The 15,149-nt window shown below is 39.6% G+C and overlaps 1 pseudogene; it reads right to left on the bottom strand.

The window, feature by feature from the left end:
• Positions 1 to 6,604: 6,604 nt before the first annotated feature.
• Positions 6,605 to 11,583, bottom strand: LOC111749603 (zinc finger protein 221-like; annotated as a pseudogene).
• Positions 11,584 to 15,149: the final 3,566 nt, after the last annotated feature.

Genomic DNA, 15,149 nt, shown 5'->3' with positions numbered 1-15,149 from the left:
ACCAAAAGTTGGGCAGTTCGAATCCACCAGCTGTTCCTTGGAACCCTATGGGGCAGTCCTGCAAGGTCTCTATGAGTCGGAATCGACTCCATGGCAACGGGCTTCAACAGCGTAGGGAGTGCAGTGGTTAAGCATTCAGCTCGAATCCAGAGATCAGCGGTTCAAATCCACCCAGCCGTTCTGCTCCGCTGAGAAAGTCCTGCTATGTGCTGCCATAAAGGTGACAGGTTAGGAAACCCTATGGAGCAGTTCTACTCCGTCACGTGGGATCTCCAAGTGTAGAAAATCGACAGGACGGCACACAGCAACAACCAAAAAATAAATAAATAACCAAACCCAGCACTGTCGAGTCGATTCCGACTCATAGCGACTCTATAGGACAGAGTGGAACTGCCCCAGAGTTTCCAAGGAGCACCTGCCGGATTTGAACTGTCGACCCTTGGGTTAGCAGTGTAGCACTTAACCACTACACCACCAGGGGGTAGCATAATTTGACAGTATGAGGCTAGAGTTTTAAGAATGGGCGAGGAAGAATGTTTGGGAGGGGCGTTGAGGAGCAAGGAAGGTACGAACGCCCTTTGACATCACTAGTCTGGCAGGAAAACCAACCAGTATTTGAGACGGCCAAAGAGGAAGCAGTGGCCTCATAGAAAAGCCATCTTTCCCACTTTGGAGGAGAAAACACCAAATACATTATCCTACATCTCCAGAGAAGCTTAACTGCTAAAGACGTTGGCCTTAGGGTCATTCTTGAACCCAAAAGTCTATGATTTAATGCAAGAACACTCCAGAGAATTCTGCAGATGAGGGATGATGTTTGACTGCTAACATTTTTTTTTTACCTTTATATTTTTTGGCTAAAATATCTGCATTGTATTAAGTAATTATAACACTGATGTATAATTTGAAACGAGTTAAAAAGACTATAAAGCAAGAGAAAAAAATTCCACCCTCAATGACTTGAAGTTAACTAGATGTGTTTTCAAAATTACATACTCAATCTACAAATTTTTTTCAAAAATGAATTCATATAAAAATCTCATGTTGTGTCTCTCAGTATAAACTAGATATTTTCCAATGTCAATCACTAAAAATCTAATGTCTCCCAATCAGTGGCTGCAAGGTGCTTCATTGGACAGAATGAGAAAGTAAATAATAATTAAAGAGTAGCCTCTAATATCCAAACGCTGGCTTGGCACTCACAAGTTGGTCATATTATCTTATTGCAAATAAATAATCTCACAGAATACCAACTTCAGACAAGGTTTCTGTGAAACCATGCTAAAGTGCGACAAAAGAAGGCCACTTCGTAATGTCATTTAAACACAGACTAAAATACGGTCACTGTGCCTTCACAAAATACCAAACATTCCCTTCTCTTGGCTAATGAGTAACCTCTACTTCTTTATCAATTACAGCTTTAGTTTTGCTCTAGTATGTCCTCGTTATGGTAACATTTATTGAGATACTCAGAATTGCTCCAGCTTTCTGACAGCATCCAATCTAGACAGAAACCCAGCTTCCTTAGACCTTCCCCCAAATTACAGGAAAAAATTAAAGAGCCCAAATTCCGTAATAGTTCTACCAATGTCTTAACCTTGTAACACCTCATAGTTTCCCATGGTATGTGTACTCCCTTCCTGCAACATGTATTAAACACAAGCTTTTTCAAATATACGTGTTCCTGGGCGAACCAAAAAATACTTGGCATGCTACCTGATATGCAGTAGGTCTGTGATTCTAAATGAAGAGATAAAGAGCATAGATCTATGTTTGTCTGGGACAGACACTCTTGGCTCGTCGACCAACTGCCAGTCACAAAGTCTTTCCTTCTTACTTGCCTCCACTACATAGAAGAACTAAACTGCACTTTGCCACCTTGCTTGCAGCGAAGGGTGTTCATGGAGAGAACTGGCCAGTAAGATATAAAGGAACATCTACTGGGAGTTTTAAAGAAACTTTTATTTTCCTCACAAAAAAAGATATTTCCAATGTATGAAGCTGGATATTTTCTGTGGTATCCCTCAGTTTAATTTGTCAGATATTTCCTCATGATTAAATTTTATGTATTTTTGGCAGGAATTTAATGGGAATGACAATGTGCGTCTTAAGGTGTCGTTACCAGGATGTCCTAGATGTCACTGTTTTCCATTACTGGTGCTGTTTATTAAATGTGAACAGTTGATTAAGCCTCCAGGAATCTTAATATATGCTTCATCTAATTTTCACCTATTTACCTTAACATTTATGGATATTTCTAGCCTAATTATCACTATTGTGGATATAAAACTGGTGATTTTCCAACATATTCCAAGTATATTGGTTGACATTCAACTATAATAAATGGCTCTCTACATCTCTTATTTGTTTATACCAGCATGGATTTATGAATTCTTATTTAAGGGATTCACATGTACTATTGATATTATTTAGGTAACACTCAAATTGTTTCGGATCTGGCTAGTGAAATCCCGTTCAAGCAATCTTCTCTGTTCTTCTGACTTGTGTTCATCATGCTTTCAGCTCTTTAAATACTTACTCTTTAATATGATATGGTACAGGCTCATTGTGTACTTGCCCTGCCGCAGCCCTTAGATCAGCCATTCCCTCTAGAAGCCCTGATTCCAATGAATGGAGAATATTGTTAGTGCCAAGAACAGGGTGTTAGGTGTGATCACTGCTACTGGGCTGTCATGGACTTAGACCCTCTTAGCTAATATCAAGGCTACCAAATATACACACATATACACCCACACATATATCTGTAGTTCTATAGCTTTCATACTGATACACCCAAATTCAATCCAGCATACACCTTTCTAAATTTGTAAGTAATTCCATTATCCAAAATATTTGTTGATTTAAGCCATAAAATACACATAGAGCAGATTCAGAATTGCTAACCCATACCAGTATGACATCAGTCTTGGTAGAGGGTCAGCGAAAAAGAGGGAAGACCTTCAGTGAGATGGATTGTTGCAGTGGCTGCAAAAATGGCCTCAAGTATAGCAACTGTGAGGATGTCACAGGAGCTGGCAGTGTTCATTCTGTTGTACGTAGGGTCAATACGAGTCGGAACTGACCTGACGGCACCTAACAACAACAACCACTGTGAAAAATCCAACTACCTGGAATTCAATATTTTGTCTTTTTTTTTTTTTTTAGACTGAGGATGTAGTCAAAATACTGAGTTCAAAAGCCCTTAAATTTGTTCTTCTTGCTTCCCTCTTTAAAAAAACAAAAAACCCATTGCCCTCAAGTCAATTCCGACTCATGGAGACCCTATAGGACAGAGAACTGCCCCATAGGGTTTCCAAGGAGCACCTGGTGGATTTGAACTGCTGACCTTTTGGCTAGCAGCAAAGCTCTTAACCACTACGCCACCAGAGTTTTCCTTCCCTCTTTGGGATAGTTCTTTTATTCATTTGAAATACGTAATGGCTAATTTGCAAGTGGTGATTTTAACTTAATTTTTTATCCCCATTCTTAATTTTATATTATTGAGTATGTAAATTATTCATGTTTCCAGTATCAAAACTATACAAAAACTTACACTGAGACTTGCCACTGTCTCCATCCCTTCCACTCCTTTCTCACTCCTGAAACCCTTCCTTCCTGTTTAACCTAACCACTGCACACAAGTAATTTTCATTATCTTCTGGCTTATTATTCCCATAGTTCTTTCTACAGAAAATAATTAAATATAATGATTTTCTTTTTCCCCTTTTGTTATACAACAAATAGCATGCTTTTGATGGTGCTTTTTTCACTTTATATATCCTGAAAATCACTCCATATAAGTACATTCTCTCTACACCTGCATAAAACTCCATTTTGTGGTTTAGGTAACGATACAACTATCTGTGGGCATTGAACTTGTTTCGAATATTTTCCCATTACAAACGATGCTGCAATATATGACCTTGTGCACCTACATTTTCTGCCTTTTAAAGACATATCATAAAGATAAATTCATAAAATTAGGTGTGCAGAATCAAATGTTATGTATGTAAATACCTGCTGCATATTTTCAAATTTCCCTCCATATTGGTTGAATCAGTTTGGATTCCACTTGGCAATGTAGGAGAGTAACTTTTTCTCTAAATTTTCCAACATAATGTGATATTAAGCTTTTTAAGTTTCTCAGTCTCATGGTAAGATATGGTAAGTACCTCAAGGTATTTTTTTAATTTGCATTTCTTTTGAGTACCTGGGACATATATTCAAAGGTCATGATTATATTTTGTCTGAAATGTCTGTCCAAATTTTTTGGTCACTTTGATATTGGAGTTTGCTTTTCCCACTCAATTTCTGAGTTATCTTTTCAGCATATATATATATGTCAGTAACACAAGCCATTTATCTGTTATATGAAACAAGTTCACAGCAACTGCCTTGTTTTTTCATCTGTTAAATAGTTGCAAACAATACCCTCCAGTTTGTCTTTTATCATTTGACCGCATTTTCATTTTTTCTGTGGGAGGGGAGGTCTGACAAAAAAAATTTAATGTATTTTCTTCTAAATTTTTCTATTAAGGTAAAACATATAAAATTAACAACTGTATGTGTACAGTTCAGTGGCATGTAGTACATTCACAATGCTGTGAAACTACCACCTCTTAAATTCCAAAACACCTCATTCCCCCAAAAGAAAACCCTGCGTCCATTAAGCAGTCGCTTTCCATTTCCTCTTCCTGTTTTTCCTGGTTAACAACAAACTTGCCTTATAGTTGTACCGATTATGGACACTGAATATAAATGGAGTCATATATGACCTTGGTTTTAGGTTCTTTGACTTAGCATAATGTTTTCGACATTTATCCATATTGTAGCAAGTATCAGTATTTCATTTCCCTTTATGGATAAATACTAGATTATATGTAAATACCACATTTTGTTTATCCATTGAAGGATACTTGTGTTGTTTGCAGTTTTTACCTATTGCTAATCGTGCTGCTAAGAACATTCGTGTACAAGTGTTTGTTTATATGATTTCAGTTATATGGGGTATACACCTATGAGTTTAATGACCGGGTCATATGGAAATTCTGTTTAACTTCTGGAGGAAATGTCACGGATTGAATTGTGTCCCCATAATACGTGTTGAAATCCGCATCTCTATTCCTGTGGATATAATGTAGTGTCTTAGTTATCTAATGCTGCTATAACATAAATACCACAAGTGAATGGCTTTAACAAAGAGAAACTTATTCTCCCACAGTCTGGTAGGCTATAAGTCCAAATTCAGGGCATCAGCTCCAGGGGAAGGCTTTCTTTGTGGGCTGTGAAGGAAGGTCCTTGTCGTCAATCTTCCCCTGGACTAGGAGTTTCTCTGCGCAGAAACCTTGGAACCAAAGGACACAGGCTGTTTCCAGCACCACTTGGTGGTATGAGGTCCCCAACCTCTGCTTGGTTCTCTTTCATCTTTTGAAAGATAAAAGATGTAGCCTGCACACCTTTACATTGGATCAGGGATATGACCTTAGTAAGGGTGATACAATCGCACCCTAGTCCTGTTTAACATAATATAATCTTGCCTCATTAACCACAGGCAGAGATTAGGATTTACAACACATAGGAAAATTACAATCACAAAACAGAGGACAACCACACAATACTGGGAATCATGGCCTAACCAAGTTGACACGTTTTTGGAGGACATAATTCAGTCCCTGGCACCTTCCATAATGCCATCTAATGTAAATGTTAACTAACCAATCAGAAGAGATCAAACCTGTGTAGGGTAGATCCTAAACCTAACCACTTCTGAGGTGTAAGACGAGCAGCATAGACAGAGACATACCCAGACACAGAGAAAGATCGACACTGACGGAAATGGAGGTAGATGGATTTACAAGACCAGGAACTCTAAGAATGGCCTGCTACTAGAAGCTGAAATAAAGAACCTCTCTAGAGCCAATTCTGAATTCGAACTTCTAACCTCCCGAACTGTGAGAAAACACACTTCTGTTCTTTAAAGCCACCAACATATGGTATTTGTTATGCAGCACTAGGAAATTAACACAGGAACTGACAAACTATTTTCCGTGGCAGCTGCGCCATTTTAAATGTACCACCTACAATGGATGAAGGTTACAATTTCTCTACATCCTCACCAACCCTTATTATTTTCTGTCATGATTTTTAATAATACCATCCTAGTGGGTGTATTTTAATAATACCACCCTAGTGAGTCAGAATTGACTCGACGGCACTGGGTTTTTGTTAGTGGGTGTAAGGAAACCCTGGTGGCACAGTGGTTAAGTGCTATGGCTGCTAACCAAAAGCAGTTCAGATCCACCAGGCGCTCCTTGAAAACTCTACAGGGCAGTTCTACTCTGTCCTATAGTGCCGCTATGAGTAGGAATCGACTCGATGGCAGTGGGTTTGGTTTTTTGGGTTTAAACCAAACCAAACCCAACCCACTGCCGTCGAGTCGATTCTGACTAATAGCAACCCTATAGGACAGAGTAGAACTGCCCTGTAGAGTTTCCAAGGAGCGCCTGGCGGATTCGACCTGCCTACCTTTTGGTTAGCAGCCGTAGCACTGAACCACTACACCACCAGGGCTTCCTTTTTGGGTTTAGTGGGTGTAAATTGATTTCTAATTGTGGTTTTGATTTGCATTTCCTAATGACCTATTACACTGAGTTTCTTATCAACTGCTTGCCATTTGTATGTCTTCTTTACAGAAATATCTATTCTATTCCTTAGCTTATTTTTAACTGTCATGCTTTTTGTTGAGTTGTAAGAGCTCTTGACATATTCTGAATACTGGGAAGTTAACAGATACATGATTCACAAACATTTTCTCCCAATCTGGAGGTTGTCTTTATCATATTCTTTTCCCTTTCATACACAGATAATTTTAATTCTGATAAAGTTCAATTTACCTATTTTTTGGTTTTTGTACTCTTGGTGTCATATCTAAGAATTCAATCCCAAATCCAAAGTCATAAAGATTTACCTGTAAAATTTCTCCTAAGGATTCTATTGTTTTAGCTCTTACATTGGGGTTTTTGATCAATTTGGAGTTAATTTTTTTTTTAATATGGGTTGAGGTAAGGGCCCAAATTCATCCTTTTTCATGTTGATATCTAGTTGTCTTGCCACCATTTGGTGAAGAGGCTATCATGCCCCACTGAGTGATGTTACGATTTGATTGTGTCCTCCAAAGAAAAATGTTGAAGTCTTAATTCCCAGTACCTGTTAATGCAATTGGAAACCCTGGTGGCATAGTGGTTAAGTGTTATGGCTGCTAACCTAAAGGTTAGCAGTTCAAATCCACCAGGTGCTCCTTGGAAACTATGGGGCAGTTCTACTCTGTCCTATAGGGTCGCTATGAGTCAGAATCAACTTGACGGCAACGGGTTTTGGTTTGGTTAATGCAATCCCTGTCAAAATTCTAACAGGCTTTCTACAGAAATAGAAAAGTGAAATCTCAAATTTGTAAAGAACTGCAAGGGGCCCTGACAGCCAAAGCAATCTTTAAAAAGAACAACAAAGTAGGACACACACTGCCCAAGTTAAAAACATACCAGAAGCCTACAGTAATCAAAGCATTCTGGCACTGTAATAAATGATAGCTAAGTCCAGAATAAACTCATACATATATGGTCAACTGATTTCCAACAAGGATGGTAAGTTATTTAGTGGGGGAAAGAATAGTTTCTTTAATAAAAGATGCAGAGACCCCTAGATTTCCATAAGCAAAACAATGAAGCTGGATCGGTACCTCACAACACACATGAAAATTAACTCAAAATGCATCAACAAACTAAATGTAAAAATGTAAAACTAAATGTAAAAACTAAAACCACAAAATTCTTAGAACAAAACGTAGGTGTAAGGTTTTAACTTACTCAGTGTAAGGTTTTACAATCTGTTTTCTAGCAATGGATTCTTAGCTATAACACCAAAAACACAATCAGCGAAAGATAAAATAGATAAATTGCACTAGACTGTGGCCGGAACAATAACATTCCTTGAGAATAGAGCAGCCAATTACGTTAATATCAAAATAATATTGTGGATTGCATCACCAAATAGTTCTTTGCATTTCACCTAATCATCATTTAACAGCATTATTTTTTCCTATTGCATCTTCTGTTTCTTTAAAACATTGTCTTTTTCTACTTTTCATTAACAAACGAATACTGAGCACACCTAAGAACTGCTACATGTTAAGGTTGTATGCATTCATCAGAAAAGTCCCAGCCTTCATAGAGCTTACACTCTAGTGAATATTGGTTTTGATGTGTCCAACATTATACTTTTGTAAAGCCATGATCAAGCTCTTACTTCTAAGGCCTATCTCCTGAGTGATAATTTGGTACCTGCCAAAGTTCTGACTGAAGTCTGTACTGCACCACTTACAAGGGGGTTCTCTGTTATGTGATCCCTTCACCACTGGAATTTCTTGAGCTGTGACTGAAACAATGACTTCAATGACACAAATGTTTTCCCAGCTACGAAACCTGATGATTACAAAATTCGAGTTACAGATGAGTTTTTTAAAACATCAGCTTATAAAATTTCTTTACTCTGAGGATCCTCTATGTTCTTGATGCTCTCGTCACTTTTATAAAATCTATCACCACCATGGCGTCTTTGATGTTTTATATGACCTTAACTGGAAGTGTTTACAACATGTCTCACATTTGTAAGAATTTTTTCCTCTGTGAATTTTATGCCAATACTGAAGTTCTGTCATCCGATGGAAGACTTTATCACACATATCACATTTGTATGGCTTCTCTCCAATGTGGACACTTACAAAGACTTTACGTATGACTGTATTATCACATTACCCACACTTATTTGGTTTCTCTCCTGTGTGGATCCTCTGATGGGTATCTAGATGGTAGATCCACTTTAAGCGCCTCCCGTACTCCTCACATTTCTGTGGAGTTTATTTAGAGTGAATTCTCTGGTGACACTGAAGTTGTAATTTCTGACAAAATCTCTGCACACATTCTTCACATTTTGAATGGTTTTTGAACACTGTGGACTCACAGATGAATCAGAAGTTGTGAAGTGTCTCTGAAGCCCTTCCCATACTTCTCACAATTACAGGGTTTCTCTCCTGTGTGGATTCTTCAACGAATTTGAAGGTTTACTCTATGACTGAAGCCCTTCTCACACTATTCACATCTGTAGATTTATCACCAGTATGGATCAGCTGGTGAACTTGAAGTTTCGAACTGTTATTGAAGCCTTGCCCACACTCCATATGCTAATAAGGTTTCTCTACACTGTGGGCCTTTTGATGGATTTTAAGACATGAATTCTGATAGAAACTCTTCCCACGCAAATCACATTTTTAGGGTATTTCTCCTCTGTGGACTACCAGATGAATCTGACAATGAAGAGTTTCATCCTGAAACTCTTCCCACGCTCCTCACATTTGTATGGTTTCTCTCCAGGGTGGATTCTCTGATGGACCTGAAAATGGGAAGGATAATAAAAGCCCTGCCACATTCCGCACAGGTAAAGGCTTCTGTTCTGTGTGGCCTTTCCAATACACATGAAGTGAGGCTCTGTTACTGAAGCATTTCCCACATTCCTCACATTTGTGTGGGTTCTCTACAACGAGGACTTTTTGACGATTTTGCAGACGTGAGCTCTGACTAACTTCCTTACCACACTCGTCACACTTACAGCAGTTCTCATCCACTTGAACTCTTATGATAATTATGAGCAGCTGAGCTATAAATGAAGCTTTTTCCACACTCACTACATTTATCAGACTTATCTCGTGAGTGTGAATGCTGAGGAAGATCAAGCCTGGACACATCACTGAATGTTTTTGTACACATACTACACTGATAAGGCTTCTTTCCTGTGTGAACAGATAGTCCTGCCCCAACCTGACAGGGCTAATCACCTTGCTCATAGAACTGAGAACTGTTTATCATGGAGTCTTGATACCTTGTTAAGTCACTTGCAATTTGTTGCCATATTTGCAAGCAGGAAAGCTCCATGTGTGGTCCTGCTTGTGGAAAAGTCTCCATCACCCTTGAGAACTTGTCTCCTGTAAGAAAAGATACTTCAGAGATATAGGAAAGTGAAAGGTTTGTTGAGAGTTTTCAAGATTTCACACTTGGAACAGGTGACGAGATGTTAATGAATACAGAGAAGGTTCAGTTTATCTTTTACACTGCATATCATGACGTCTGCTTTACGTGCTATGAAAAACTAACAAGAGGTCCACCGGGCTCCGACCCATTAAGCATTAATGAGACTTATTAAACCACAGTAAATCAGCTATGGGAGGTACAATTTAGAAATCAAAGATTCACTATTAAAAATTGATAATATAATACAAACTGCTAATATGTTGCTATTTCTATTCAATTCAATTATTGTAGAATCTTGGATAATAAATTATGTAGTTACAAAAATCATGTTGAGAATAAAATGAATCAACAAAAACTTTAAGGAAAAGCAATAATACAATCAAACTGTTGCATATTTTATGATTTTTCTTTTTTTCAGTAACTGTCTTAGTTATCTAGTGTTACTGTAACAGAAGTACCAAACGTGGGTGACTTTAAAAAAGAGAAGTTTATGTTCCCACAGTTTAAGAGGCTAAAAGTCTGAATTCAGGGCACTGGCTCAAGGGGAAGGTGTTCTCTCTCTGTCAGCTCTGAAGGAAGGCCCTTGCCTCTTCTGAGTTTCAGCTACTGGGAAATCTTGATGGGGTGTGGCATCTCTCTTCCCCCATCTCTGCTTCTCTGGCTGGTTTAATCTCTTTTATATCTCAAAAGAGATTGACTCAAGACACACCCTATACTAATCCTTCCTCATTAACATTACAAAGACAACTCATTCCCAGATGGGATTATAACCAAATGCACAGAGATTAGGATTTACAACACACATTTTGGGCAGCCACAATTCAATCCACAGCAGTAACCTTGATTAAATGCAAAAAAGTACCTCCAAGGGAAATTTTACAGAGGAGAATGTAATTTTTCTCCCCTTAGGTAGAGTCAATTAAAAGCTGCCTCGTTTGTTTTAGCAGACATTTAATCAGTCTCTGTAAATTTTTTTTTTCTGTATAACTCTAACTTGTGTCATTGTACTGAAAAAGTATACCAATGCCTAAGGAACTGAGGGGCCCTTTAATGGTGCCAAAAACTTGCAGGTTTGAGAGAAATATACATTATCCCTTACCGAATAAATTGTAGCATCTAATCAGAGTTGTCCTTTAGATACAGTTAAGAAGATTCCTCCATATGGATGAAAAGGAAAGAAAGTTGAAGTGATGACATTTACTATTCTGAAACCTGACAGTAATGCAGACCTTGATAATCTTCAGTGAACCAGTGCAAGTTAATCTTTGACAACAGAGACAGAGACAGGAACAGAACAGGGCACAGTGCAATTTGAAGCCAACCCTTCAAAGGGTGTTACCTTCTGCCTGGTACTCTACCCAAATAAGATACTTCCATGGATAGCTCCTGGCTTCTTTGAGGTCTCTCTCAACTGTCAGTCCAACAACGAGATCAACATAAAATAATAAATCCTATCCACGGTCAATTCACGTCTGGCAATTTCTATCCCCCTTAACTCTGCGAATGTTCTAGAGAGCACTTATGACAACTTCACATGTTATCCAGGTCCTTTTGTTTATTGCATGTCTTTCTGACTACAAAGCAGTACCAATGAGGACAAGCACTCATGCTGTTGCTCGCTTTATAACCACTGTCCAGAATAGTACATGGCACAAGTGAATGTTTAATGAGTAAATAAATCCTTGTTTGACTCGTGAACATTTAACCCAAATCACAGAAACAAAAAAAAAATTCCAAGTAAACTATCTAAAATAGGAAAGGGGCAGGGAACCACTTTTGCCGGGAAACTGAAGTGAAACAGGGATACAGCAATGGTGGTGCCGCTGAGGAGAAATCCCAGGGGCCATGAATCACATCGGCAAAAAGGAGGCACGAAGGCCTATGCGCTGGTTCCTTCTGATGATTTCAGATTGTCTCTTTAAAAGTAGGGAAACTGACTGCTCACAACAATTTTTCAAATTGAAGCCTTCAGCCCATTAGGGTGCTGGAAAATAAATTTAAAGGTTTGTATTAAACATTTTAAAAGAAAAAAAAAAAAAAAAAAGACAGGAAATACCAGAGCATAATCACAAGCAAGAAATGTATCATTGTCATGGATTGAATTGTGTCCCCAGAAACTTGGTTAGGCCATGATTCCCAGGATTGTCTGGTTGTCCCCCATTTTGTGATTGTGATTTTATGTTAAAGAGGATGAGGGTGGGATGGTAACATCCTTACCCAGGTCACATTCCTGATTCAATGTAAAGGGAGTTTCCTTGGGGTGTGGCCTGTACCACCTTTTCTCTCTCAAGAGGTAAAAAGGAAAGGGAAGCAAGCAGAGAGGGGGGACCTCATACCACCAAGGAATCAGCACCGGGACCACAGCACATCCTTTGGACCAGGGTTCCTGCACAGAGAAGCTCCTAGTCCGGGGGAAGATGGATGAAGCCAACAGAGAGAGAAAGCCTTCTCCTGGAGCTGACAGCCGGAATTTGGACTTTCAGCCCACTTTAGTGTAAAGGAATAAATTTCTCTTGTTAAAACCATCCACTTGTGGTATTTCTGTTACGACAGCACTAGATAACTAAGACAGTCACTTAGTAAATGATTTCTAAACTCATATACAAATCTACACACACGAAATGTTTCCACTGCTTAAAATGAAAGCACGATTCTGACTATGGCTTATGCTAAAAAATACTTGAATAGTTTGGTTCAGGGACTTAGGAAGTCCTTTATAAAGCAAATAACTTAAATGGAAGGTTGAAATGATCAGAAGTATAGGCAACAATCAGCGGTGTGACTCACTTTACTCTCATCCTAAATCGGCCTTCTTCAGATCAAAAAACCTGTAAAAACAAACCCGCTGCCGTCAAGTCGATCCAACTCATAGCGACCACATAGGACAGAGCAGAACTGCCCCATAGAGTTTCCAGGGAGTGCCTGGTGTATTCAAACTGCCGACCTTTTGGTTAGCAGTCACTGCACTTCACCACTACGCCACCAGGGTTTCCTCTAGCAGCAAAACCAAAAACCAAACCCAGTGCCTTCGAGTCGATTCCAACTCATAGTGACCCTATAGGACAGAGTGGAACTGCCCCACAGAGTTTCCAAGGAGCGCCTGGTGGATTCGAACTACCGATCCTTTGATTAGCAACCATAGCACTTAACCACTACGCCACGAGGGTTTCCTCCTTTAGCACAGGTAATGGGAAATCAGGGGTGGAGATGTGGATGTGGACTTTGGAGGGGCCAATCAGCAGCAGCCCTCAAATCTTTCAAGGGAAATTAGCTTGCCTGGTTCTGGCCTGAGACCTTTTTCTCTCTCTGTAGGGCCTGACTCAGAAGTAGACATCAGGATCTTCATACAAAAAGTATTCCTTTCCAGAAATGTATATGCTCCCCTATGGAAGGCTCCAGAAAAGCCACATGGAATGTATATTGCTCAGCATGGTCACAACCACAATGTTTAAATGTTTCCCTAGGATGTGGGTCAAGCACACAGGCACAAACACGCACTCACCACAAGGGCACCTAAGAAAGTAGAACTTGGTTAGACACTCACCCCAAGACACAAATGTTCTGCAACCACCTCATTCACTCCAGTTTAAGAATTACCTGCTAGCTATCTCCATGGCTGAGGGAGATAGTGAGGTAGGTCTCCCTACACATTAACTCATTCCCTACTTAAATCAACAAATATGTCCAGATATCTGCCATGTACGAGGACAATTCTAGGCCCTGAGGAGACAGCAATAAACAAAGCAGGCAAAATTCTTTACTCCTGAAGATAGCATTCCAACGGGAGGAATAGATGATAAGCAAATAAAAAATTCATGTGACAAAATAAGATACAGTAAGGAGAATAAAGAGAGTATGGTATTTTAAATGGGGTAGATAGACAACATTTGTCTCGTGATGTCAAAACTGAGTAAAGGCACGAATGAAGTAATGAAGGGGACCAGGAGGATTTTAGGTGAAAGAGTACTCCAGGCAGAGAGAGAGGGGAAGTAAATGGGTGTGAGACAAACGCATCTAGTAGGCAAAATAATGGTCCCACAAACATTTCGAAATCCTAATTCCAAAAGCTGAAAATATATAAGGTTACATGACATAAAGTGGCCAAAGTAGTAATAACAAAATCAGAACCTGTCTAACTGCAGGGGGGATAATGACCAGGATCAGCACAAAGCTGATCCCTAGGAGGTGGTGGTCAGATGTGCCTTTCCACTCTCCAACCTTTTTACCAATTTTCACACCAGCCGTTCCTACCACAGCACTCACTACATCTCTTCCGGGTTCAATGATCCACTGCAATGGCCACACAGAACTCAATAGACCAGACTTAAAATTAAGCGGCTCATGAAGGAACAGGGTACAACTCAGGAATCAAGATCAGAAAGCATGTAGGCAAAGTCTTCCTTCTTCAGTGCACAGACAGCTCTCTCAGCTATTGAGGGTCATGCAGGCCTTCTCTTAGCCCCCTCAGTACAGGTCTCCTCTCAGCCCCATCAGGACAAGCTCCTCCTGGCCCTGCTGTCTGTCACTGCCAGCTATGCCACTGGGTACCACCCAAGCTTGTCCACAATGACCTTATCGCTGGTCCCCTTCTGGGCCTGTCGCTGATGGATCTAGCTCTGGGCCCCTTCCAGGTCTCTCCTTGTCTTCAGCATAAAACTACAATCACAAAATGGAGGATAACCACACAATACTGGGAATCATGGCCTAACCTAACCAAGCTGACACATATTTTTGGGGGGACACAATTCAATCCATGACTCTGGCCATTTCAGATCTTATGAGCGACCTCAATTTTTTTTTTTAATAATTTTTATTGAGCTTTAAGTGAACGTTTACAAATCAAGTCAGTCTGTCACATATAAGCTTATATACACCTTACTCCATACTCCCACTTAACTCTCCCCCTAATGAGTCAGCCCTTCTAGTCTATTCTTTCGTGACAATTTTGCCAGTTTCTAACCCTCTCTACCGTCCTATCTCCCCTCCAGACAGGAGATGCCGACACAGTCTCAAGTGTCCACCTGATACAAGTAGCTCACTCTTCATCAGCATCTCTCTCCAACCCATTGT

Source organism: Loxodonta africana, chromosome 11 (assembly GCF_030014295.1).
Source record: "Loxodonta africana isolate mLoxAfr1 chromosome 11, mLoxAfr1.hap2, whole genome shotgun sequence".
NCBI lineage: Eukaryota > Metazoa > Chordata > Mammalia > Proboscidea > Elephantidae > Loxodonta > Loxodonta africana.
Note: the sequence above shows the minus strand (reverse complement) of the source record. Positions and strands in the feature narration are given on the sequence as shown.